Source organism: Tamandua tetradactyla, chromosome 12 (assembly GCF_023851605.1).
Source record: "Tamandua tetradactyla isolate mTamTet1 chromosome 12, mTamTet1.pri, whole genome shotgun sequence".
Taxonomy (NCBI): domain Eukaryota; kingdom Metazoa; phylum Chordata; class Mammalia; order Pilosa; family Myrmecophagidae; genus Tamandua; species Tamandua tetradactyla.
Genome location: NC_135338.1, coordinates 100,165,108 through 100,189,566, shown reverse-complemented (window position 1 = coordinate 100,189,566; position 24,459 = coordinate 100,165,108). Strand labels below are relative to the sequence as shown.

Genomic DNA, 24,459 nt, shown 5'->3' with positions numbered 1-24,459 from the left:
ACCTTGTGTCCGGTGCTCCTTTTTTTCAGGGTATGGACAGATGAGTAAAAAAAAATATGGATAAAAAATTAAATAGATAATAGGGGGATAAGGGGTAAAATAAATTGGGTAGATTGAAATACTAGTGGTCAATGAGAGGGAGGGGTAAGTGGTATGGGATGTATGAGATTTTTCTTTTTATTTCTTTTTCTGGCATGATACAAATGTTCTAAAAAATTATCGTGGTGATAAATATATAACCATGTGATGATATATATTGTGAGCCACTGATTGTCCCCCATGTATGGAACATAGGTGTGTGTACATTTGTCAATAAAAATATTTTAAAAAAAGAAATACAGCGTGAGCCACAAACATGAGCCAAGTATTTGCTTGTAAATTTTCTAGTAGCCACATTAATAATAAAATGAAATAGGTAAAATTATTTTAATATGTTTTATTTAACCTAATATATCCAGTGCTTGGGCACCGGGACTCCTAAATATAGGGAGCCATTTGAGATTTACAAGCAGGGCCAGGGGCCAGCTTGGCCGGAGCGGCTTCTGTAAGGCTCTGTCTCACAGCTCGTGTGGACCGCAGCTTAGGATGAAAGAGGCAGGTGGATGGGTAAGAGGTACATGATAAGAACGACAGCCCCAGGAGGGAAGCAGTGTGGGCACGGTGAAGGGGCTGGCACAGCTCCTAGGAGGAGAACGCGGGGGAGAGGGCATTGGGGGTCAGTTTGATTCGGGTCCCCAAGATGAGTGGTGATGCTCATGGCGGGCACTGGCAGGCACAGGCTGCAGATACAGTTTGGAGTCATCAGCAGAGAAGCAGTGCTTAAAATCAAGGAAATGACTTCAGAGTTCCAAGAAGGGGGAGAGCCAAGGATGGCATGATCAGGCCCCCCACCCCAGGGGCTTGCGGGCTCTGCCATCAGCTGAGTGGCCTGAGGGCCTCGGGACTGGGTGGCAGAAGCAGCTGACGTCCTGGCCCCAAAAGTCCAAGGACACCGTGACCCTCTGGGCCTTTTGCTAAGCGTGCTGGAGACAATATGACTTTGCTGACAACAGTTTCTCTTAATGCTCAAAATATGAGGGGTCAGATGCTTGCACTTGATGATAGAAACCTTCCCCGGGTTTCTGGGGAAGGAATAGAACCTTATTCCATCCACCACAGGGGAAAAGTACCAAAATCCGTACGGGCCAGGGCTCTTCCGAGACACAGAACCCATAGGACATTTGTGTTTCTAGGTACATGTGATCTGTTTTAAGGAATTGGCTCCCGCAGTTGTGGGGACTGACAGGTCTGAAATGTGTAGGGCAGGCCAGCAGGTGGAATTTATGCTGCAGTCTCGAAGTAGAATTTTTTCTCTGTAGATTATGAAGTAATTTACCACCTTATCTCCTTTAATCCTCACAAAAGCTTTCTGAGGACTGGAGGACCATTTTTGAGTGGAGAAACAGGGCTCAAAGAGACGAGCTGACTTGCCCAAGCTCGAACGGCCAAGCAGAGAGAGGCAGAATTTGAATTTGGGTCTTTGGAACGTCAGTCTCTATACCCATGGCACTGCGGCTGACCCAGCAGCTAATTACCTGGTAGGGGCCTTATAAAAGGCCGATGGAAAATAATAAAATCATATCGAAAAAAAGAGAAGCAAAAGGCCAAGGGCCGCCCACAGATTTGGCCACTTACCTCTTTGCTCAGGAGGCTGGAGTCTGGTGATATGCTCAGTGCAGATCAGAAATTAAGCTCCCGTTCATTCTTTAAAGGACCAGATATGGCTTAAAAGAAAAGGTGTTCAGATAATGAAGTTCTCTCTTCCTCGGCACACCCATCTCGCGAGCTGTGGAAGCTACTGCTGTAACTGTGACTGAGCATCACATTTGATTCCAGGGAGTGAAACGCTAAGCATGGAGGCTGCACCGTGCTGGTGGCCTGACGGAGGGGCACATATGCTGTAGTCTCAATTCAAAGTGACCGATTAATCTGGAGTTAAACTGAAGCACATCCCTATCCCTGCCCCTTTCCGAGTCTGTGTCCCCATGGGGGAAGTGAAAGTGTGTAGAGCAGGGAACTGAAGACGGGTCAGAAGCAGGAAGCAGGAATGCCTGTGGCTGGGCAGGAGCCGCGGCTGCAGGGGACAGTGACCCGGGCGGGGACAGCGGGCGCCAGTTTGCATTTGGCCCTTCTGCCCCAGCTGCAGAGCTGCAGAGCATGTTCCCCTGGCCCCGTGCTTCAGCGCCCACTTTCTTCCTGCTGACAGGGTTGGCTTCATGCTGTCCTGAGAGGCTGCCCCCTCGCCAGGGAGCTGCGCAGGGTGGTCCACAGACTTGACTGTGGTGCGGGGACAGAGCCGGTGCCCAGGAGGGGCCCGGGCGAGGGTGGCGTGTCGTAGTGGGGAGGCCACTCTGATCTGTCTGTGGCAAGGGGACCCGAGAGCGGCCAGCTGCCCAGGGAGCCCCCCACGCTCACCGCAGTGCCTCGCACGGGGCAGCACTGACAGGGCCTGTCAATGGCGGGTGGGCACTCAGTGGGTGGCACAGGGCCAGGCGCAGAGCACATGCCCAGTGCATGGGGACTGAAGGGACAAGAGGGGTGGGAGGAGAAAGGGGCAACGGCAGGCAGGCGCTGTGCTGGACAAAGAGCAATAAGGAAACAAAAATAAAGGAAGAGGAAAGCTAGGCTACGAAACGCCTGTCAGAGGCCTCCCATTTCACGCTGGGCTTCCTGGCAATCAAAGCAAAGAGGGAAACCTAACCGGTGACAGCATCCGCAGTGTCCGTAAAGTAAAAAACACACCGGGTGCTTAGAAGGACTCCAGGGCTGGGCTTCCCGGGCACAGAGAGGTCCTCGGACGCCCCGGGGGACACAGAGCGGCTGTGACCATTGCTTCCCCGGCCGGTCGGTCCCTCAGGGGCTAAGCACGGCTTCGCGCAGGTGGGTACGCCTCGGGGCTGCTCCGTGGGGCGCGCGTTACAGCCTTAGGGGGAGGGTGGAGCACCCGTCCCCGGAGCGCCCGCCAGCCCCAGGCTGGGCACCCCACGGGCACCCGGCCGCGGACTCCGCTGTGTGCCGCCTCTGCTCACGGGGGCTGGGGGCGCCCCAGGCAAGGTCCGGCGGGTGTCACCTCCCGCGGTAGCGGCCCCCGACCCGGGCCGGGGTGGCCAGAGGCGCGGTGGGCGGGCCGCGAGCGCGGGGCGGCGGGAAGTGCGAACGGAGCCGGGGGCCAAACGCGGTGCGAGGCGGCCCCTGGGCGAGGGCGAGCGCTGTGTCCCGGGCCGCGTCTCCGCCGGGCGGCCACACAAAGCCCCTCGCGCTGGGCCGGGCACACACGGCACGGCTTCCCCGAGGCTGCCCCGGCTGCTCTTCCTGCAAGAACCGACGGCCGAAACGCGGGCGCGCACTCGCGCTTTTCATCCGCGTGTCCTGGAGGGAAGCAGCAGAGCAGGCCTGGAGCCAGGAGGAGATGCCGCTCCGCCAGCGTGCCAGGGGTCTGAAGGGCAGGATGTCTGCCAGCGCCGCGCACAGGACTGGGGTCACCACGTCCCGACAGAAGGGAGCCGGGCCTGGCCCTGGGGTCCTGCGCAAACCACGCCCCTCGCCCCTCACCCCCTCACCGGGCTTCACCAGGTCACTCGTTTGGCCAAAGGGACATTAGCAGACATGATGTAAGCAAAAGCGGGTGGGACCTCTAGGAAAGAACGGGAAGCAAAGCTCTCGTCTAACGTGAACCGCTCTGGAGGCAGAAGAACAGGGCACCGCCTGCGGTTAGCACCGAACCATCTTGAACCCAGGATGCTCAACTCTCCCCTCCCACCGTTATTTGGGAAGACAATAATAGGCATTTTGAGACATGCATGGGCCCAAGGTTTTCTATTCCAGATGAAAACATTACTCAAATTTATTTTCCAGCCAAAAAAAAGAGGTGAAAGTGTACAATTAAAAATAGTTATAACGATAAAGTTTGCATGACGTATTTATATAAATATTCGTTACCACAATAAATATAAATGACTAAAAATGTAAAAAATTAAAAGAGGTCCAAGAAAAAGGATAGCATGATATACAAGTAACTGAAACCCAAAAGAAGTGAAAGAAGCCATCAAGATATTAAGATATTGAGCTGCTCAAAAGGATCTCCTTGTAAAACAGAAGTTAAGTGACATGAGGATTTACATTTATTAATACTCTCTATCTCCAGTGGCACTGATTGCATCTTTAGTGAATAAAACATACGTAGTCACAAAACTAAATATGCTTATTTAGTTAGCAGACTTCAATTTTTTGAAGCAACTATACCTAAAGCATTAAAAACAGTTATAAAATGAAATGTAAATAGTATAAAAATTTATCCTTGGGCAGGCCACGGTGGCTCAGCAGGCAGGAATGCCTACCTGTGATGCCAGAGGACCCGGGTTCGATTCCCGGTGCCTGCCCATGCAAAAAAAAAAAAAAATTTATCCTGTAAGAATAATAATTGACAAAAATTGGCAAGTTCAGAGTAGAAGGTACTTTAAATCCTTTTTTTTTTTTAAGAAATACAATAATTACAAAGAACTTGAGGTTCCATTCCTCTCCTTTCATCTCCAGAAACAAGCTCTATTCTGAAATTGGGGAATATCTAGTCATTTATATACTTCTCTATATATGTAAGCAATACATAGTTATTATTTAAAATTTTATATAAATGATCACATCTACACATATTTTTTCATTTGGCATTGCAGTTTTGAAATCTGATTTCTATAGCCCTAGTTCATTCATTTTCACTGTTACAATAATTCTAGAGGCTGATCAGACCATAGTTTATTTTTCATTTGCCCAATGATGGGCCTTTGAGCTGTTTTATGCCGTCCAAGGCCGGAATGGACATCCTTGTTCTTCCGTCGTTCCAGGCCCGCGCCAGGGAGCCGCTTCACTGACCTGGCGAGCTGCCTCCGAAGAATCACCTAGCTCTAATCAAGAGGGTCTCACTTTCGGTGTGCCCTACAATTATTGGGAATCTCATAAAAAAATTTAGCTCCCAGATATTCTGATTAGTGCGTATGAGAGTGGGGCTTAAGCATCGCAAGTTCCAACAAGCTCCCAGGTGCTTCTGATACTAGTGGCCTTCAGATTTCACCAGGGAAGCCCTGCCCTTACTCACCACCACCCAGAAAGCACCTGTCAACCTCAGTCAGACATCAGGAAAAGGTGCAACCAGTTATCAGAGAGATCAGATAGGAGGCGTTAATCATTTCTCCCAAAACGTACTTGGAGCAGAGTATAGCATGGAATAGCTACAGATTTACAAAGGAGAGCTTTTCCCCTACTCTGAGGTGGAGGAGGCCAAGACACATAAAAGTCATTAAAAATTTTTTTTTTATTGTGAGAAATAACATATACACAAAAAAGCAATAAATTTCAAAGTATATCTCAACAATTAGTTATAGAACAGATTTCAGAGTTTGGTATGGGTTACAGTTCCACAATTTTAGGTTTTTCCTTCTAGCTACTCTAAGACATTGAGGACTAAAAGAAATACCAATATAATGATTCAGCAATCATACTCATTTGTTAAACCCTACCTTCTCTGTATAACTCCACCATCCCCTCTGATCTTTCCTCTCACTCTTCAGGGGTATTTGGGCTCTGCCCATTCTAACTTCTTCATGTTGGAAGGGGCAGTCGATAATATGGAAAGGGGGATAGAACTAGTTGATGTTCCCCTCTGCAGGACCCATCTGGTGGTTGTGCATTTCTGGAAAGTTACTCTAGTGCATGGAACCTTTGCAGAATCTGAGATAGAGTTCTGTAGGGTTGGCAGCAACCGTTTGGTTGGGGTTTGGCAAACCATGATAGGTAGTGATAAGTTTCATTTTTGTCTCCGTTTGCTATGAGTTTTTTTTTTTTTCATCCAATGAGTGTGCCCCCTTTAAGGGCCCCAGCTCTCTGCAGGGATACCTCTTTCAATTTTCTGCATCCAGTAGCTCAAATCCCTGGTCTCCAGACGTGGTGTTGACATAAAAACCGAGTCTCCTGGTTACCAGCACTGGTAGCTCCCAGGGCTACATGGCACGCCGACTCCAGCTCAGGGTTGCAATTTCCTCTCGCCCTCTGGGTATTCCATGTACTTTCTTGAAGTTTCGACCATGGTGTGTAAATGATTTTGTCCTATTTAATACAGCATTTTTGGTGTTTTGTAGTGGAGACTTTTCAGATTATCTAGTTCAGAGAGCTTGGGAGATAGATAGAATTGGTTTTTTAACTTGAAGAATTAAACCATCAAGTGAGAGGGGCAAATTAGAGGCATGTTCAGAAATAGGCCTTCCACGAGCCTTTTCTCAGAGAGCTCCTGGAGAATGTGTTCACCCAAACAAGGCCGTACACAGGCAGAGGAGACCGGGATGAGGAAACAGGGGCTCCAGCACGGGAATGAGGCTGAGGGGTTCCCCACAGGGAGGGGCAGCCAGGTCTTGGGGTGTCCCCTGTGCAGCAGGCAGAAGAACAAGCAGAAGACAGAACATCTCCCAGAAAAGAAAAGATGGTTAGGTAACCTGGTGTATCTGGAGACACTTAGAGACGAAAAACCCTTTCACCAGTAAGGAGAAATTAGAACACCAAGCAAATTGCCTTTTTTTCATGGTAAAAGTCAATAGATAGCATCCAAATCTGAAAAAAAAAAATCAGACATGTTGGTTAGAATATGGGGGGGCAAAAGCGAAAAAAAACAGCTAAAGACACTGCAAGGTGTTCCCTTTGGGAACAGAAATCAGGGACAGGGGAAAAATGGGACAAGGGATTGTTGTTTCTCATTATAAGCCTCATAAATCCATTTTTATTATCTTTATTAAGTATACACATAACTTGATATGTGATATCTATACATAAATAAACAGATAAAATGAGTTTGATGGCATAATACAAGAGCTTTCATTTTGCATTTGAGTCTTGCAGCAAGATCACAAAGACAGGTATCTTTGTAAAAATATCCAAGATATTAGTCAGTTTTCCAAAAGCAGCTCAGATCCTTTAATATTCTACCACCTTCACACCAACATCTTTGTCACTTTAACTGGTTTTACAGCCAAATTGGTTCATTTGCAAATAAGCCATCCTCTAAAATCACTTCAATCAACTTCATGAAATTCTGCAATTCAGCAATTAAGAAGAGCCTGGCTAATCAGAAAAAGAATATTGACTCAATGGACAGAGACAGACTCTGGGGTTAATTTGTGGGGACTAATTTCATAACTGATCAGTAAATGACTATTTCGGAAGGTTGATGACTTTGGTTACTTAAACGCAAACTGTAGGATCTTGAATCATGAACACTAGGACATAAGGATTTTCTTTGTGGTAAAATGACTTCATGTTTCACTTTGACTCCCCACTCACTGGTTCACCAACTGCTTGCAGTCCAGTGTGGAAGAAAATGACCTAAAGGAAGGAAGCGGAAAGGAGAAGTTGAAAAGTGAAACAGATTGAGCACTGTGCTGGTTTGAAAGTGTTGTGTACCCCAGAAAAGCAATGTTCTTCAATCCTCATTTAATATTGTAGGGGGGACCTTTCTGATTAAGTTGTTTCCATGGAGATGTACCCATTCAATTGTAAGTGGGATCTTCTGATTAGCTGGCATCCATGGAGATGTGTCTCCACCCATTCAAGGTGAGGCTGCTTACTGGAGCCTTTTAAGAAGGAACTGTTTCAGAGCTTTAGAGCTTCAGAACTCGCACAGACAGAAATATTTTGAGATGCAGAAAGAAAACGTCTGGGGGGAAGCCATTTGAAAGGAGAGGCCAGGAGAGAAAGCTGGCAGACATTGCCATGTGCCTTCCCAGCTGACACTCGAACCTCACTGGCCCTTTCTTGAGTCAAGGTATCTTTTGCTGGATGCCTAAGTTTGGACATTTTTATGGCCTTAGAACTGCAAACTTGTAACTTAATAAATCCCTTTTGTAAAAGTCAAACTATATCTGGCATATTGCATTTCCGGCAGCATCAATGAACTAAAGCAGTGAAGAAATAAGCTATACACTTTATAAACAGCCTCAAAGTATTGGACAGCTAATTGAACCCTATCCAATCAAATTTAATATTCATTCATCAAATAAAATCAGTTCACGGAGCAAATCCGACGTGCTATACATGGTACTAGACCACGTGGTCAGCTAAAAGAAAAGGATGAATGAATTACCAGTTGGGGTGGTTTGAAGCACATGTACCTCAGCATAACAATGTTCTTAAATTTAATCCATCGCTGCGGGTGCGAACCCCTGGTAAGCAGGGCCTTCTCATGACGCGGCTTCACGTAAGGTGCGGCCCTGCGCCATGGGGATGGGCCTTTATCTATTCTGCAGTCAGGATGCTACTCGGACAGAGAGGGAGGGAGGAAGAGGCTGACGTCACCAGACCCAGAAGAGAAGGGAGGGGCCAGGAGATACTGCGGCGTATCAGGTGGGGCAGGAAAGGCCGCCGGGGGCCACGTGACACGGGAAAGGCCGCCGGGTGGCACGTGATAGAGGTAAGGCCACTGGGTGCCACGTGACGCAGGAGAGGCCGCTGGGTGCCACGTGACACGGGAGAAACGGGGTGCCACGTGACGGTGGTGAGGCCGCCCGGTGCCACGTGACGCAGGAGAGGCCGCTGGGTGCCACGTGACACGGGAGAGACCGGGTGCCACGTGACGGTGGTGAGGCCGCCGGGTGCCACGTGCCGCCTGAGCGGGACCCAGAGTGCCTGCGGCCCCAGAGCGGGAGGACAGTGTCGCCTCCGTGACGCCTGGAGAGTGGCCTTTTTCCCAGCCTCAAACCGTGAGTGAATAAACGCCCGCTGTGACTCCACCCACCCCATGGCGTCCCCTTGGGCAGCCCAGGAGACGGAGGTGCCGGCGCGGTCACAGTCTGCGGCGAGCCGGCCGGGAGCCCGCCCTGTGCTTGCGGAGCGCGGGAGGAGGGAGGACAAAGGCCGGCGGGGAGAACACCGGCGGAGCAGGAGGCAAAGCGAAACGGACGGGGGTCCGGAGTCAGGGCGGCTGCCGTGAGGGTGGGAAGGGCGGAAGGGGAAATAGCATCTGCAGAGCTTGGGGACCGATTGGGCGTCCGCGGCAGGGGCCAGAAAAGTATGCAGGGATGGCGCCTGGTCAGCAGGGGACGAGGGAAGGGGAGCAGGCGGTCCCGAGTGTCCGCGGTCACGGCTGTTCGCGGAGGCCTGGAGCAGCGCCCTGCGCCTGCCTTGTGTTCATTGCTGCCCACGTGGCGTCAGGTGCGGTCAGGAAGGAGGGGAAACCACTGCTGGGCAGTGATTGTAAGTCATGCTTCCTACCTTTGTGGACGCCCAAGGAGAGAGGACGGAAAAAAAGAAAGAAAGAAAGAAATGACCTAGCCAGCCTCCTTCTGAATCCCTCCAGCGCATCTGCAATTGGAGGTCTCATCTCTGCAGGGCCCTGTTCCAGGATGTAGACCGCCTGCTCAGGTGACTTGTGCACATCCCTGCAGTGCGGCATTTCTGGGGCCAGCCCCACTGGAAAATGCCAGTGTCTGCCGTGTAATTACCTGAGTAGGAAATGAAGATGCTTCCCTTCCGCTTTGTGGATGAGGCGCTGCATGCTTCCCTTAAAGACTTCAAATGTTTATTCTGGGCCACATCGTGGTTATGCAGGAAGGGACAGAGAGATTGAGCGCTGGCTGCTGGGAGCTGGGAGCTGTGGGGTTTTCCTTTTTTTAAATTATTTTTTGTATGCTGTGGTGGGGGTCACATTTCATTTTTTTTCCATTGCAGCACCATTTGTTTAATTTTTTTTCCTTGTTGGTTTGTTTGTTTGTTTTGGGGGGTAGTGCATGAGCTGGGAATCGAACCCCGGTCTCCCGCATGGCAGGCGAGAATTCTATGGGGTTTTCCTTTTTGCAGTAATACAAGTGTTCTAAAATTGATTGGGGTGACGAATGCACAACTCTGTGGATATACTAAAAGCCATTGATTGTATACAAATACAAAAAGCAGAACCTTGTATGAGGTTTTCCCACCTGGCTTGTCCCCGGCAGAAGCTAGGTGGGAACCAGGCTCAGTGATTGCTGGCAGTGCCATCCACGGGGCAGGAGTGTGATCAAGTGACCCCCCGTCACTGAGCACGATTATAGAATGTGCACAGCACAGTTCTGCCTTCTGATGTAGGTGATCTGTTGAGGCCACAGGCTCGAGAGTCTCTGCACCCCACTGCCGGGATTGCAGCTGGATTTTATTAAGGTTGCAGCAGTGTACATCATAAAGAATTGAAGGGGTTCTAGGCAAAGAGATGTGGTCAGCTCAATTAGACGTGTCTGTGGGACTCCAGTAGGAGATTCTAGTGCACGTTTGGATGTCCGAGGCAAGTACTAGGCTGACAAGAGTGATCAGCGCAGGTGCTGTGGGCTTGGGAGTCACCAGCGTTAGCTGAATGTGAGGAGCAGATGAGGTTATGCAAAGTGAGGGTGGGGTGGGAGTGATGAGGGGACAAGAGCTGAGGATGGAACCCAAGGAAATACCAGTACTCAAGGGTGGGACAGAAGGAGGAGCTTGCAATTTAGGAAACTGAAAAGGCAAGGTTGGAAAGCTAGGAAAAACTACAAAACTGTGTCACAAACCCTGGCAAGGAGAGTTTTGACAAATTAGATGACCAAAAAAAAAAGTTCTCGTTGGGTTTGGCAATTGGGAGATGGTCATTGACCTTCGAGCTGGCCAGTGGGGTGACATGAGGGGCCAGAGCAGGAAGAAGTGAGGTTCTTAGATAGGGAGGAGGAAGAGTGGGAGACAGTAGAGGCTGATGCAAGCTTGAGGAAACTTTTTTCTGTTAGGGAAAATCATTACTTATTTGTGGATATCGAGAAAAGGAACCTGTAGAAATGGAGAGGTTAGCTTCCCCAGGAGGAAAAGGGCCGGTTAACATAGTAAAACAGTAAGGGAATGAACTCAAGAGCAAGAGTGGGAAAATGAGCCTTGAAAAAGAGGGAAAGGTGGTGAGGCTGGTGAAAGGAGATAGGCAGATCACCTATAACTGGCTTGATCTAGCTTCTAATAGCTGAGAAGTGAGTAAAGCTGGGCTAAGTGGAGTGAAATGTGTTCTCATCATCAGCTTGGTCTATATTTACTTCCCTGTAACCAGAGAGGCAGCATATCCTGGCGATGTGGACTCTGAAACCCGACCTGCCACTGTGAATTCGTTGCTGGCCAAGGCAAGCTTTTTTGTGGAAGGTCCTATTTATATCACTGCAATAGTATTGCAGCAACTATGCTTAGGCTCCGTGGCTTATTTCAAAGATTCAGAACATGTAGGACAGATAATTCCAGGTCTTCAGTGTCCCTGGAGCTCTACTAAGTTTTTTTTTTAATGCGACAGTCTTGATAATGTGGCATAAAGTGGGCTAATTTTGGACACTTATCTTAAACTTGACCGCATCTGAAAAATTATGTGAGGTAGCTCATAATAAAAATATAACTGTGCAGTGAAATAAATTAAAAAGAGAAAAACCAAAACTATGTCAAAATATGAAAATGTTTCGCTTCAACAGCAATTACAGAAATGTACATTTGAGCACTGGGGCACCGTCTCTGACCTAGTCAAAAGCAAAGTCACACATTTTTATGCTATGTGGGTTAGGCTTTAGAAAAATAATAATGCAGATATTGCCAGTGAGTCTAACGTGGTTCAGTTCTTTGGATAATTGCTAACATTATTGAGCATTTACTCTAATCAAGCATTGCTCTGATGTGTAGTCATCTCATCTTCACTTAGCCCTATAAAGTAGACCATGTTAACTATTATCCCATTTTCCAAATAAGGAGGGTGAGGCACAGAAAGCTTCCCTAAATGGTCCACGGTCATGAAGCAAGGACTTGGTCAAGCACAATTCAAAATCAGGCAGCCTGGCTTCATGGCTGACACAGGACCCTTAGCTGATGCCAGCAGTTCCCACAACCCCCTGAATCTTAACACTTATTGAGGACTCCAAAAGCTATCGATACTTATTGTATTAGAAATTAAGACTGAGAAATTAAAAATACTTATTAATTCATTTAAAAATAACAACAAATATATATGAAGTAAAAATAACATTTTATGGAAAAAAAATGCATATTTTCCAGAACCAAAGTTAGTGAGAAAAGTAGTATTGTTTTATATTTTTGTAAATCTCTTTAATGAGATGGCTTAATAGAAGACAGCTGGGCCTCTGCTTCTGCATTCCTTCTGTTGCCATATCACGTGTCAGGTAACCTCTGAGGTTCGTTCTCAAGAATGAGAATGAAAAACCCAGCAGTGTCTTAGTGTTCTTATGAATATAGCTCTGAGCTTGCGCATCCCCTGAAAGGGTCTCAGTGAACCCCATCAGAATGGGGAATTTAGCAGAAGTCTTCATCAGAGCTCCTGGCTGCTGGTGGAATTTGGGTATACTCATTCCCACAGTCATGTGAACAAGTTCCTATTTTAAAAATCTCATAATATTTACATAATATGTGTGTGTGTGTGTGTAGAATCTGACCATGCAGTGGGCATTGCACGAGTTCACACAGGGCCCCAAACTCAGAATAGCTGCGAGCTTGAGGACTGTTGTTCTCTCTACAGGCCACATCTTGAAATTCTTCATAATTTTGTGTGATTTGTGTTTTATGAGTGAGTCCAATGGAACGATGGAGAATGCCCCAGAGGCTCCCAGGAACGGGCCCTCAGCTGCCTACTCCCCGCCCTGTGCCGGGGCCCCACGGGCCTCCCCTGCCCCGCAGGCTCTGCCAATATCCACCCTGGAGGGTCCGGCGCAGGTCTGGGAAGGAGCAAGTGGGGCACGTGGCCCGGCAGCAGCTGTTCTCACCCGCCTGGACATGCAGGCCCCCGGCAGGGGCCCACGGCCCACCCCAGGTCTAGGAGCCCAGCACACACTGGCCAGAGGTTGCTCAGCGCTCAGGGATCACCCGCACTGTGGCTTCCGGAGGCCAGCCTATGGGAAAGGGAGGCACAGAGAAGACAGGCAGGGGAGTAGAGGGAGCCTGAAAGAAAGAAAGGAGCTTTATATCTTAGCACCTTCATGGCACTTTTTCCTGCTTTTTGAAGTAGAGATTGTGAACTCTCACTTTGCATCGAGCCCCACAAATTGTGTAGCTGATCCTATATATAGCATCTGAGGAAATAGTTAGCAAAACCTATCACTGTTCATTCCTTCCATCCTAAACTTACATGAGTTAATCGTCCTAAGGAAATAAATTCAAAGGAAAACAAACTATAAATAAATGTATTTACTAAAGCCTTATTTATTGTTATTGAAAATACAGTCTAAATAATTAATAATATAAAAGTTAGTTTTTCTTCACCACCTCCTCCATTCAAATCTGCTCCTCCCCTAATATTCTTTATTGTAGCTTTGCCACCAGAAACACGTAGAGATAACCACCCCAGGGCAAGCAGCTCCCCTCAAGGACAGCTTCAGCTTCCTAAGTGCTTTTCCCACTAAAGGAAACAAAAGCTTCTTAGAGAAATGCCTGAGTCCAGTTGTGGCCAGAACACAAGAAAGCATCAAAGATGAGTGAAATCGTGTCAGCGGACTCAGAGCCAACTGAGGACGTGACCATCTGAGTATCAGAAAAGGATGATAATTACAATGGATGGAAATAAATGTATTTAAAAGCCATGAATTAAAAATGTTGCTCAAAAATAAAGAAAGAAATCTCTTTGGGTCAACTTTGGAGGATGCTAGGAAAGCAACTCAATAGCGTGAACATTTGTTTAAAAAGAAAGTGTGGGAGAATCAAGCATTTGCCCCGCTTTTCTGTACAAAATATATCTTCTGGTAACTGATAGATCATGAGAAAAAGTTTTTTTTTTTTTTTAACACAAAAATCCAGATACTGAATAAAGAAAGAATTCTAGAATTAAAATATCACCATCACTGGGCAGGCCATGGTGGCTCAGTAGGCAGAGTTCTCACCTGCCATGCCTGAGACCCGTGTTCCATTCCCAATGTCTGCCCATGTAAAAAAAAAAAAAGGAAAAGTCAAAATATCACCATCACCATGGTAATACACTGATCTTCAGTGACTACTTAAACCAGAATATGCAGAGCTGAGAGAATTTTTGAATGCATGAATCAAGCTAACAGCTCCTAACCCACGAAAAGGGAGCCAGCCAGCCATCAGACGCCCTGTTGATGTGAAGTGGTATGAAGCAGCACACAGTTCCACTTGGCCAAGCTGTGTAACCTGAATCAGTGAAGCCTCCAGATCAGTCAGCAAAATCCAGTGTGTGGGAAGCTGACAGAACAAACAGCCTAGTTTAATTCACCATATAAGTTGCAAGGGAACAAAATCAGAGAAGGAAGAAACCTAAATATTAAAAGAGACTTAGGTGTACTTATATCTGCAGCTAACTCTGAAATGCACACGCAAAAAAGTATCGATGGATGGCTCGAGAGAGAAAATTGGAAAGATGTGATAGAGCACATGGAGTAAACTTCATTTGGCTGGGTGTCTGAATGACTGGATGATGAATGGAGCGGAAGAGTAATGGAAATCATGACATGATCATACATAAACAAGAAGTAATGATTGTGGAGAGTTGCAATGTCAGAAGCTTTTATTTCGAATTCCATTCAATTATCTAGAAAATTTCCTAAAATGAACTACTTCAGCAGCAGCAGAAGTCTACAGGTTGGTAAAATCAAGGAAAAATAAAGAAACAAAAGAGAATAAGGAAAGCTACCAATTTCTTCACACTATACTCAGACATGTTGTAGAAACGTAGCTGTTTTATTTATTTTTAAGTGATATAGTCTTGCCAGGTCCCACCAATTAGGTGAGGTGGGAAAAATGTAAGACAGAAATGTAAGCAATTCTTTTAAGGCTGTCTAGGAGGTGAAATGAATCAGTCTCAGATTTGACCCTCTTTCTCCATCTTATCTCTAACTTATTATTTGTTTGTGCAGGGAAGAGGCCTCTGATGGTTAATTTCAAGTGTCTCCTTGGCTAGGTGACTGTGTGTAGTTGTTTGATCAAGCAAACACTGGCCTGATTGTTACCTTGAGGGGGTTTCATGGATTTAAGTCATTAGTCATTTGACTGCATCTACGACTGGTTGCATCTACAGTCAGCTGAGGAGGTGGCCTACAACAAAGAGCAAAGTCTCATCCAATTAGTTGATGGCCTTAAAGGGAGAAGTGATGATTTCAGCAACCAAAAGGAAGAAATTCTGTCTGTAATTCAGCCAACCCACTTCTCTTGGAGAATTCATCAAAACCTTCATTTTTTTTTTTTTATGGCCTACCCTATAGAATTCAGACATGTCATTCCCTATGGATGCGTGAGCTGATTCCTATAACACATCGATTCTATCTCTCTGGAGAAACCTCAGGCAGGCCCTGTCTTTGGCGAGGCAGAAGGCTCACTTGGCCTCCTGCTGGCCCTTCAGTGTATGCTGTGCAGTGACCACTGAGTGCAGCTGCCCTGTCCCTAGTGTCCTGGTGTCCACAGTTGACCCTGTGGTTGCTCTAACCTGCAGCCCAGTTGTGTTTCTCTTGGCCAGAGCCTGACAGCTGTCGTCTCACTGGCCCCACCTCACCTTGGCTTTCACTGACCCCACCGGCTCTGCTGAATCACTGCAAAATTGTCCATCTGGCCCCTGACCAGGAGGTCCAGACTGTGGGGTCACCTCGCCCCTACCCCACAGGTGCATGACAGGGCTGCTGGCTCCCACTTCTGCACTCCTGGGACCTAAAAGAGGCCCAGGAGTGCACACCCGATCTTCTCCCTAGCCATCTAATTTTAAACCAGTGGCCTGGATAAGGAGCCAAATATTCATTCTCTCCTCTTCTGGGTTAGAGGGGGAATGAGACAAGGGAAGTTATTTAAGAGAGATATAAAAATACATCAGCTTATTGTGTGTGAAAATATTGTCACCATTATTCAAGCAGACAAAAAGAAATTGAAGAACAATGAGTAAAAAGCATAAGAGCCTAAGGAAAACTTCTTGACTAAAACATCCAGATATTTGAAGAGCAAATATCCGCTATTTTTTTGAAACTTTATTAAATTCTTACAAACATACCAAAGGTGCATGAATCCTAAATGCTCAGCTCAGTGAATTTTCGGAGGTGGGCCTCTACCCTTTTAGCAATACCCAGATCCAGAAACAGAATCAACACCTCCATGAGCCCATTGCCGGCCCCGTTCCAGACATTTCCACCATCTGAAGTAACCACTGTCTTTATCCAGTTTTGAATTTTACATATGGGGTGTAATACACTCTTTTTGGGTCTGGCTCCTTTTATTCTTGTGACAATTCATGCATGCTGTAGCATTTGCCAGTTCATTCTCAAGACTGTGTAGTTTTCCATTGTCTGAAAATGCCACAACGAATAGTTCTATTCTGTATTCCTATGAACATTCTCAAGCATATCTTTTGTTGAATGTATACATATATTTCTGTTGGAAATATCCCTAGAAGTAGAATCTCTGACTCATGTGTTATATACATGGTTCGTTTTAATAGGTAATGCCAAATAATTTTCCAAAATGGTCGTACCAATATACGCTCCCACGAGTGGAGTACGAGCATTCTGATTGTTCTATAGCCTTATCAACCCTTGCCAGTTCTGTTCTTCGTAGCCATTCTGGTGCTTGTATAGCGTATCTCATTGTGGTTTTAATTTGCAGTTTCCTAATGATTAATGATGTTGTGCTCGCTGGCCATATGCATGACATCTTTTATGAGCTGCTTGCTCATTTTTCTATCTGGTTGGCTGCATCTCTCTTATCAGTTTACACATTCTGCATACTTGTCCTTTTTTAGATGAATGTATTGTCAGTATCTTTTCTCAATCTCTGGCTTGCTTTTCTCTTAGTTGTTGTCTTTTGATAAACAGAAGTTCTTAATTTTAAAATAGTCCAGCTTATCAATTTTCCCTTTATAGTTAAAGTTTTTTGTTTCCTTTTTAAGAAATTTTGTCTACTCTGTGCCTGTTTGAAACTATTATATAACCCAGAAAAGCTGTGTTTTAATCCTGATTCAACCTTGTGGGGCCAGATCTGTTATTTAGGATGGAAACCTTTGATTGGATTGTTTCCAAGGAGATTGACCCACCCAATTGTGGGTGTGACCTTTTCATTAGATGGAGATGTGACTCTGTCCATCCATAGTGGGTCCTGAGTAGTTTATTGGAGTCCTTTAAAAGGGAAAACACTTCGGAGGAAGCTTAGATGCTTGGAGTGCTGACAGAGAGAGCAGAAGCAAACTCATATGTTTGAAAATGCAGAAAGAAAGTTCTGGGGAAGTAGCTTAAAACCAGAAGCCAAAGACCCCAGCAGCTGCCACCCACGTGCCTTCCCAGCTGACAAAAGTGTTCTGGACCCATCAGCCTTTCTTGAGTCAAGTTATCTTTCCCTGGATGCCTTAGTTTGGACATTCTTAAAGCTTTAGAAATGTAAACTTACAACTTAATAAATTCCCTTTTTAAAAGCTGATCCATTTCTAGTATATTGCATTCCTGCAGCTTTAGCAAACCAATACATACTCTAATAGGTTCTCCAAGATTTCCTTCTATAAGATTTTTGTTTTTACATTTCACTTTTAGATCTGGAAGGAATTTTTATTGTGTGAGGTCTATCGTTTGTAAAAGATAAAAGAGAATATACATCCAAGAACAACAGGCCAGGATAGTCTTAAATTATTACAAAAATCCATAATAGAGTAATTAAAGACAACATTGAAAGCAGTAGAATTCAAAATTGATATAGTAAAAAACCAATTATCAAAACAGATTTGACTTGGTATGCCAGTTTGAAGCTATTATATATCCCAGAAAAGCCATGTCCTTTAATCCTCATTCATTATTGCTGGGTGGGAGCTTTTTGATCGTTTCCATGGAGATGTGACCCACCCAATTGTGGGTGGTAACTTTTGATTAGATGGTTTCCATGGAGATGTATCTCCACCCATTCAAGGTGGGGTTGCTTACTGGAGCCTTTTAAAAGGGAACCATTTTGAAGATAGTTTAGAGCCACCAGAGCCCACACAGCCAGAGATCTTTGGAGATGAAGAAAGAAGACACTCCCAGGGGAGCCACTGAAGAAGCCTGGATAGAAAGCTAGCAGAGAGAAACCCCGAACGTCATCAGCCTTCTTGAACCAAGGTATCTTTCCCTGGGTGCCTTAGATTGGACATTTCTATAGCCTTGCCTTAATTTGGACATTGTCACGGCCTTAGAACTGTAAACTTGCAGCTTAATAAATTCACCTTTTTAAAAGCTGTTCCATTTCTAGTGTGTTGCATTCTAGCAGCTTTTACCAACCTAACACACTTGGGAAACATTCAGAGCATGAAAGAAAGCTATAAAGAAAGTGAACAGCAAAAGAACAAGAAAAGCAACAGGAGAAATTCGTTGAGCTCCTATTATAAGCAGAATTCCAACCCAAGCTTCTACCACATTTATCTCACCAGGGGAAAGAAAGAAGACAGAGCTCCTTGACCACAGAGAATGGGGAGTTATTGCTTAATGGAAACAGGGTTTACACTCGTGGTGGTGAAAATTTTTGGTAATGGATTCTGGTGATGGGAACACAATGTTGTGAACGTAATTTAATGCCACTGAATTGTATTTTTTTTTTCCACTAAATTGTATTCTTGAAAATGTTTAAAATGGGAAATGTTATACTGTATATATGTTGCCACAATAAATTTTTAAAAAAGCATGCAAATCAGAATCATCTCTCCTTCTTCTGAGTACCAGATCAAGCCCAGTTGCAGTGGAACGATATCTCCAGGGCTTAGTGGTAGGGTAGGGAGAACTGGGGAGGTTTTTTGCAAAGGACTATTTACTCAGCAAAGCTGCCATCCTTAGAAAAAGGTAACACTGAAACATTCTCAACCCTGCAATGTCTTAGAAAACTAACTTCTCAAATGCCTTTACTGCTAATTTGTTCAAAGATGCTGTTTTAGTTTGTTAAGCTGCTAGAATGCAATATACCAGAAATGAAATGGCTTTTAAAAATGGAACCTGATGCAGCTTTAAGACAAGATAAACTTATGAACCATGTAATAACATGGATGGACCTAGAGAATATTATGCTGAGTGAATCCAGCCAAAAACTAAAGGACAAATACTGTATGGTCCCACTGATGTGAACAGACATTCGAGAATAAACTTGAAATATGTCATTGGTAACAGAGTTCAGCAGGAGTTAGAAACAGGGTAAGACAATGGGTAATTGAAGCTGAAGGGATACAGACTGTGCAACAGGACTAGATACAAAAACTCAAAAATGGACAGCACAATAATACCTAATTGTAAAGTAATCATGTTAAAACACTGAATGAAGCTGCATCTGAGCTATAGGGTTTTTTTTGTTTTTGTTTGCTTGTTGGTTTGTTTGTTGTTGTTGTTTTTTACTATTATTACTACTTTTATTTCTTTTCTTTATATTAACATTTTATATCTTTTTCTGTTGTGTTGCTAGTTCCTCTAAACCGATGCAAATGTACTAAGAAACAATGATCATGCATCTATGTGATGATGTTAAGAATTACTGAGTGCATATGTAGAACGGTATGATTTCTAAATGTTGTGTTAATTTCTTTTTTTTTCTTTCCGTTAATAAAAAAAATAAAATAAATAAATAAATAAATGGAACCTGATAAGTTACAAGTTTACAGTTTTAGTGCCAAGAAAATGCCCAAACTAAGTCACCAAGAAGAGGTTACCTTCACTCAAGAAAAGGTGATGCCGTCTAGAACCTCTCTGTCAACTGGGTAGTCACATGGCTGGCATCTGCTAGTCCCTTGTTCCTGGGCTCCGTTGCTTTCAGCCTCTGTTCCTGTGGAGGGTACTCACTTTTGCTTCCGCAGGGCTGGCTTTCATCTCTTGGCTTCTCTTGGCTCTCTCCAGCTTCTGGTTTAACATCTTACAGCAACGTCTGCTGAACTCCAAGCATCTCCAAACATCTGTGTCTCTGTTCTGAGGCCTCTCCAAAATGTTTCCTCTTTCAAAGGACTCCAGTAAACTAATCAAGACCCACCTTGAATGGGCAGAGTGACATCTCCATCTAATCAAAAGGCCACACCCACACTTGGGGACATCACGTTGTGGGTATGATATAATCAAAAGTTTCCACCCTACTACATGGAATCAGGATTAAAAGAAACAGCTGCCCTCACAAGAGTGGATCAGGATTAAAACATGGCTTTTCTGGGGCACATAATAGATCTAAACTGGTATAAACATATATTCCTTTTTTTTTTTTTTGCATGGGCAGGTACCGGAAACCGAACCCAGGTCTCTAGCATGGCAGGCAAGAACTCTGCCACTGAACCACCATTGCCCACCCTATATTACTTATTTTAAAACACTAATATAGCTCTTACTGTGTGCAGGCATTGTTCCAAGTGCTGTATGATATTACCGTAATCTTCATAACAACTCTATGAAGTAGGTGTTATAACCCCCATTTTACAGATAAAGAAACTGAGGCAAACTTACCCAAGGTCATTCAGCCAAAGGAGGCAGAACCAGGGGTCATACTCAGACACTCTGGCCCCAGAAGTTATACTCTCATACTTTGTTATTGTGCCTCTCTGAATCGTTGAATGAAACAAGCGTGAATTACAAATGGGATTTTTGAATGAAAAGTACATCAAAAATAAGTAATGTAATAATGTCAAAAGCCATGACCAAAAATAATCACAATACATAAAAAAATATGCATATTGGTATTATTCTGGCATCTAAATAAGGTATCCTCAGAGTGCCCTGGGTTTTGTTTCTACTTGACTTCACACACACTCATCTTTGATTAGCAAATCTCTGTACATACTTTAGTATAATCAAATAATCAAACATTTAGTTTGGTTCTACTGGCTCACAGATAATCCATGCTTTTCTTGGGTCAGAAAAAAAAGGAGGAGAAATTTTGACATAAAATAGCAACTTGAGGAGTTCATGAGAATTTTGTAGGATCTGGTGTTTGTAAGAAAGTAGTGGGAAGACAATAAGGAGAAGCCATGCCCAAGGCCCTGATGCAAGCCTGGGTTAGGAGATGAGGGCTATTTGGAAGCTGTGAACCTCAGCTTCCCCCAGGCATAGAACCTGGACGGGAAGGAATGTTCTTCCCTGAGGGATCAATGAGATAGGAATTCTCTGTTTCTGCATTCCAAAAAGATGAGCCCTTTAAAGGACACAGATAGAACTTCCTGTTTCCACCCACTGGCTAAACATGTTAGTGAAAACGTGCCAGGAATCTGTCAGGGTAGATAGGCGTGCCCCACATCCCTCAGATGGGTCACATCTGTAATGGTGCATCAGCTTTTAAACAGCTTCTCACTTAAGCCTGGCAGAGTGGGTGTGCTAGCCTTCTGTCTTGGGAGACATTCACACGCGGAGGAGACGAGGTGAGTCTCAGAAAGAGCTAGTGAACTAAAAGGTCATTCCTTCGCTCTTCTTGAAGAAAGTTGTGACCATTGAGTGATGAGAGTCAAGTAGAAAGAAGAGAAGCTCTCGCAGAAGGACAAGGAAGAGGCAGAAACTTCCCTGAGCACCCAGCTAGCCCTCGGCCACGTGGGGAGATCTTTGAGTCACACACAGCAAGGCATGGTGGCAGTGCCATTTGCGTCAGGCCCAGCCGCTAGGACAGGGGTCCGGGACAGAGGAGAGACAGGCAGGAAGGAGTGGGGAACCACTCAGGGAAGCATGCCCAGCTAGGGCCTAAGGAGACATGAAAGCTGGCAGGACAGTGGAGAAGGAGGAAAACCCAGTGGCTCGGTTCTGACTGAGTTGGAGGGTGGAAACTGGGAGCTCTGGTATAAAGGACACGAGAGTAGTGGAGGGGCAAGGTGTGGGATGACAGAGGAAGACAGAGCCTCTTCAGACCAGTGGGCAGCCCTCTTCCTACTGGCTTGTCTAGTTCCTGGGGCCATGCAGCTAGAAAAGGCTTCCCAGGAGCCCTCAGCCCTGGAGAGGCAGGGGATTTCGGTTTTCAGGCCATAGGTCAGCCAGTTCTAATTGGTGATGCTCGGTTGGGAAAAGATGAAGGCTGAAGAGAAGGTTGGCTTAGAGGTTCAGAGATCTTAGGACTAGGACTCCACTGCACCCCAGAATGATAGTAAAGGTTGGTGGAGGGCTGGGTGGTTTAGGATTCATAGGAAGGGCGACCCCAGGCCCTTGTGACTTTTTCCTCCCATCCTCTCTGAAACTTAAACTTAGGTCACAGGCATAACTGCAGCCTTAAAAGTAGGGGGCTGTTATTTCACATGCTTATCAGTCTCTCTTAGACACGTGAGTATTTTTCTGCCTTGAGCTTCTTGACCTTAGCTTCTATTTGTACCTCCAATACTCATCCTTTCGATAGAGGGTAATCCAATAGCAGCTACATCTTCATGTACTCCCTGAAATATAAAAATGCTAAGGGCATAATAATGGCTTTTTATGTTTTTTAAATGACTTCTCTTTCTTTAGCATTAAATTAATTTCCAAGATAGATCTTTTCCACCTGCTTTCTCCCGACTGCCTTTTCTAGAGTTTGACTAAATGTTTTTTGCCAATAGATCTTTTTCTTATAAGTCTAATTATAAACTGCACACATGGTGACATATATTACTTCCCTAGGCTGGATTCCAGAAAGCAGTGACGAGCACAGAAGAGCTCCACAAGCCAGCCGCATTTAGTCTGGGGTATGGCAGATCCCCTTTGCTGCTGCATTAAAAAAAATCCGACAGATAGCAATTTAGTTTATTTCTAGCTGAGAAGGCCCCAATGAAGTTTCCCTTCCTACTAAGTTATAAGCTTTTTGGGGGCAAGTTCTGTATTCCAGCCATTTTTGTAATCTTACCTGTAGTTCCTTGCACATAGGGGTATGCCATGAGTGTTGAACTGAATTAAATTGCTTTAATCAAATGAGAGGAGATACCTAAAGCATTTCAGAAGAATTCAAAGAAATAAATTACCCCTATGACATAAATATCCTTGCTATCTGTAGCTTACCAGTTAGCTAGCTCAACATTTTTATGTAGTGAAATCTGACAATAATTTTACTTAAAAAAAAATCAAACCTTTTTTCCCCTTCAAATAAGAAAATACAAAGGGGGGGAATCATCCACAGTCTCATCATCTGACAATATGTCAGTTAAATAAGGTGAGTATACAGTTTCAGTCTTTTTAGATATATAATGCAGACATTTAATGCAAACTAATATACTGTGAGCCCATAGGACAAAATGTTCTATCACCTGCTGTTTTTATTCGGCATTATGGGTTGACAACAATTCCTCATGTCAGTAAACATTCTTCAACGGATATTTATTGTTCCTTCATATGACTAATTGTATCATAATTTACTCAACCACTCATCTGCCTAGGTTGTTTCCATTTAAAAAAAATTATTAAAATGCTCTGCTGTCTTTTTTGTTGTTTTAAATTCTACACACAGCTTTTAATTTTCTCAGGATAAATTGACATAGAATTCCTAGAACAAAAGGTATATATAGATTTTAAGCTGTGATATGCATTTCCAAATTGCTCTCCAGAAAGGTTACATTTCTGCTTTAGTGCATTCCCTGTTATGTCTTTGTCCATTAAAAAAAGATGGGGTGTATGTGTGTATTTGTCTTATTGATTTGTAAACACTCTTTACACATTAAGCACACTATACCTTTGTCATAGATGATACAAACATTTTTCTGAGCTTGTATTTTTACTTTTAATTTTATTATGCTTTATTTTGGGGGGGACAGAAATTTAACATTTTTATGTAGTCAAATCTGTAAGCATTTTTCTTTTATGAATTTGGTCTTTGTGTTATGTTTAGAAAGTTATTTAAAAACCAGATGCTTTTCACTTGCATTTTATTCTGCTTCTTTTGTGGTGGTTGCTTCTTTCTCTTCTTCATCACCTTTTTAATGAGTCAACACAATCTAACTAACTCTAGGCTGTTAATTTTATACCAGTAATTTTACTGAAGAATTCTGTATTTTCCTCACTGATAAGAAACACTAACCTTATCCTATTCTTGGGTCTGCCTCTGAACTTCATAATCGTCGGTATTCGTCTGTCTTCTCCTTTCTGTGTCAGTGATGAATAGTAGATGATACAGCATGTGGTCTGCTGCAGGCGTTTTCAGTGCTCTCACTGACACTGCACAGCACACCTGCGTGGAGGCAGGCTTACCGTGAGCCCAGCGCAGCTTCAGCCTCAGGACCCCCACTGCCAGGCCCAGTCCGAGGCCCTAGGGGCCCTAGCAATGTGCTCACACGATGCTAGTGTTTAGTTAAATCAGCAAAACTAGATATTTAACAATAGAAGGTTAGTTAAGTCTGCTATTTCTTTCTGCTCAGACGTATCTCCCCCTTTGCTGGGGAGGGAGCTGGAAGGGCTCTGGTATGGGAAGAAGTGTTTAGTTAGGGGTGGTGGGACTCTTCGGTGGTGAGCACTCACTTTTGCTGGGTTCCCCATTGCAGGAAGAGCTTCCAGGGACACCAGCACAGCACCAACTCACAGC

At 44.7% G+C, this 24,459-nt stretch overlaps 2 long non-coding RNA genes across 2 annotated transcripts; one reads left to right on the top strand and one right to left on the bottom strand.

The window, feature by feature from the left end:
- Positions 1–5,326: 5,326 nt before the first annotated feature.
- LOC143651687 (uncharacterized) lies at positions 5,327–8,459 on the bottom strand. The gene is made up of 2 exons (XR_013160135.1): positions 8,159–8,459; positions 5,327–7,401 (listed from the first exon to the last, which is right to left on the bottom strand). It is a non-coding gene; the product is annotated as an uncharacterized LOC143651687 (long non-coding RNA).
- Positions 8,460–8,822: 363 nt separating this feature from the next.
- LOC143652600 (uncharacterized) lies at positions 8,823–19,267 on the top strand. Its single transcript, XR_013160778.1, has 3 exons — positions 8,823–8,978; positions 9,303–9,435; positions 13,348–19,267. It is a non-coding gene; the product is annotated as an uncharacterized LOC143652600 (long non-coding RNA).
- The last annotated feature ends 5,192 nt before the right edge of the window (positions 19,268–24,459 follow it).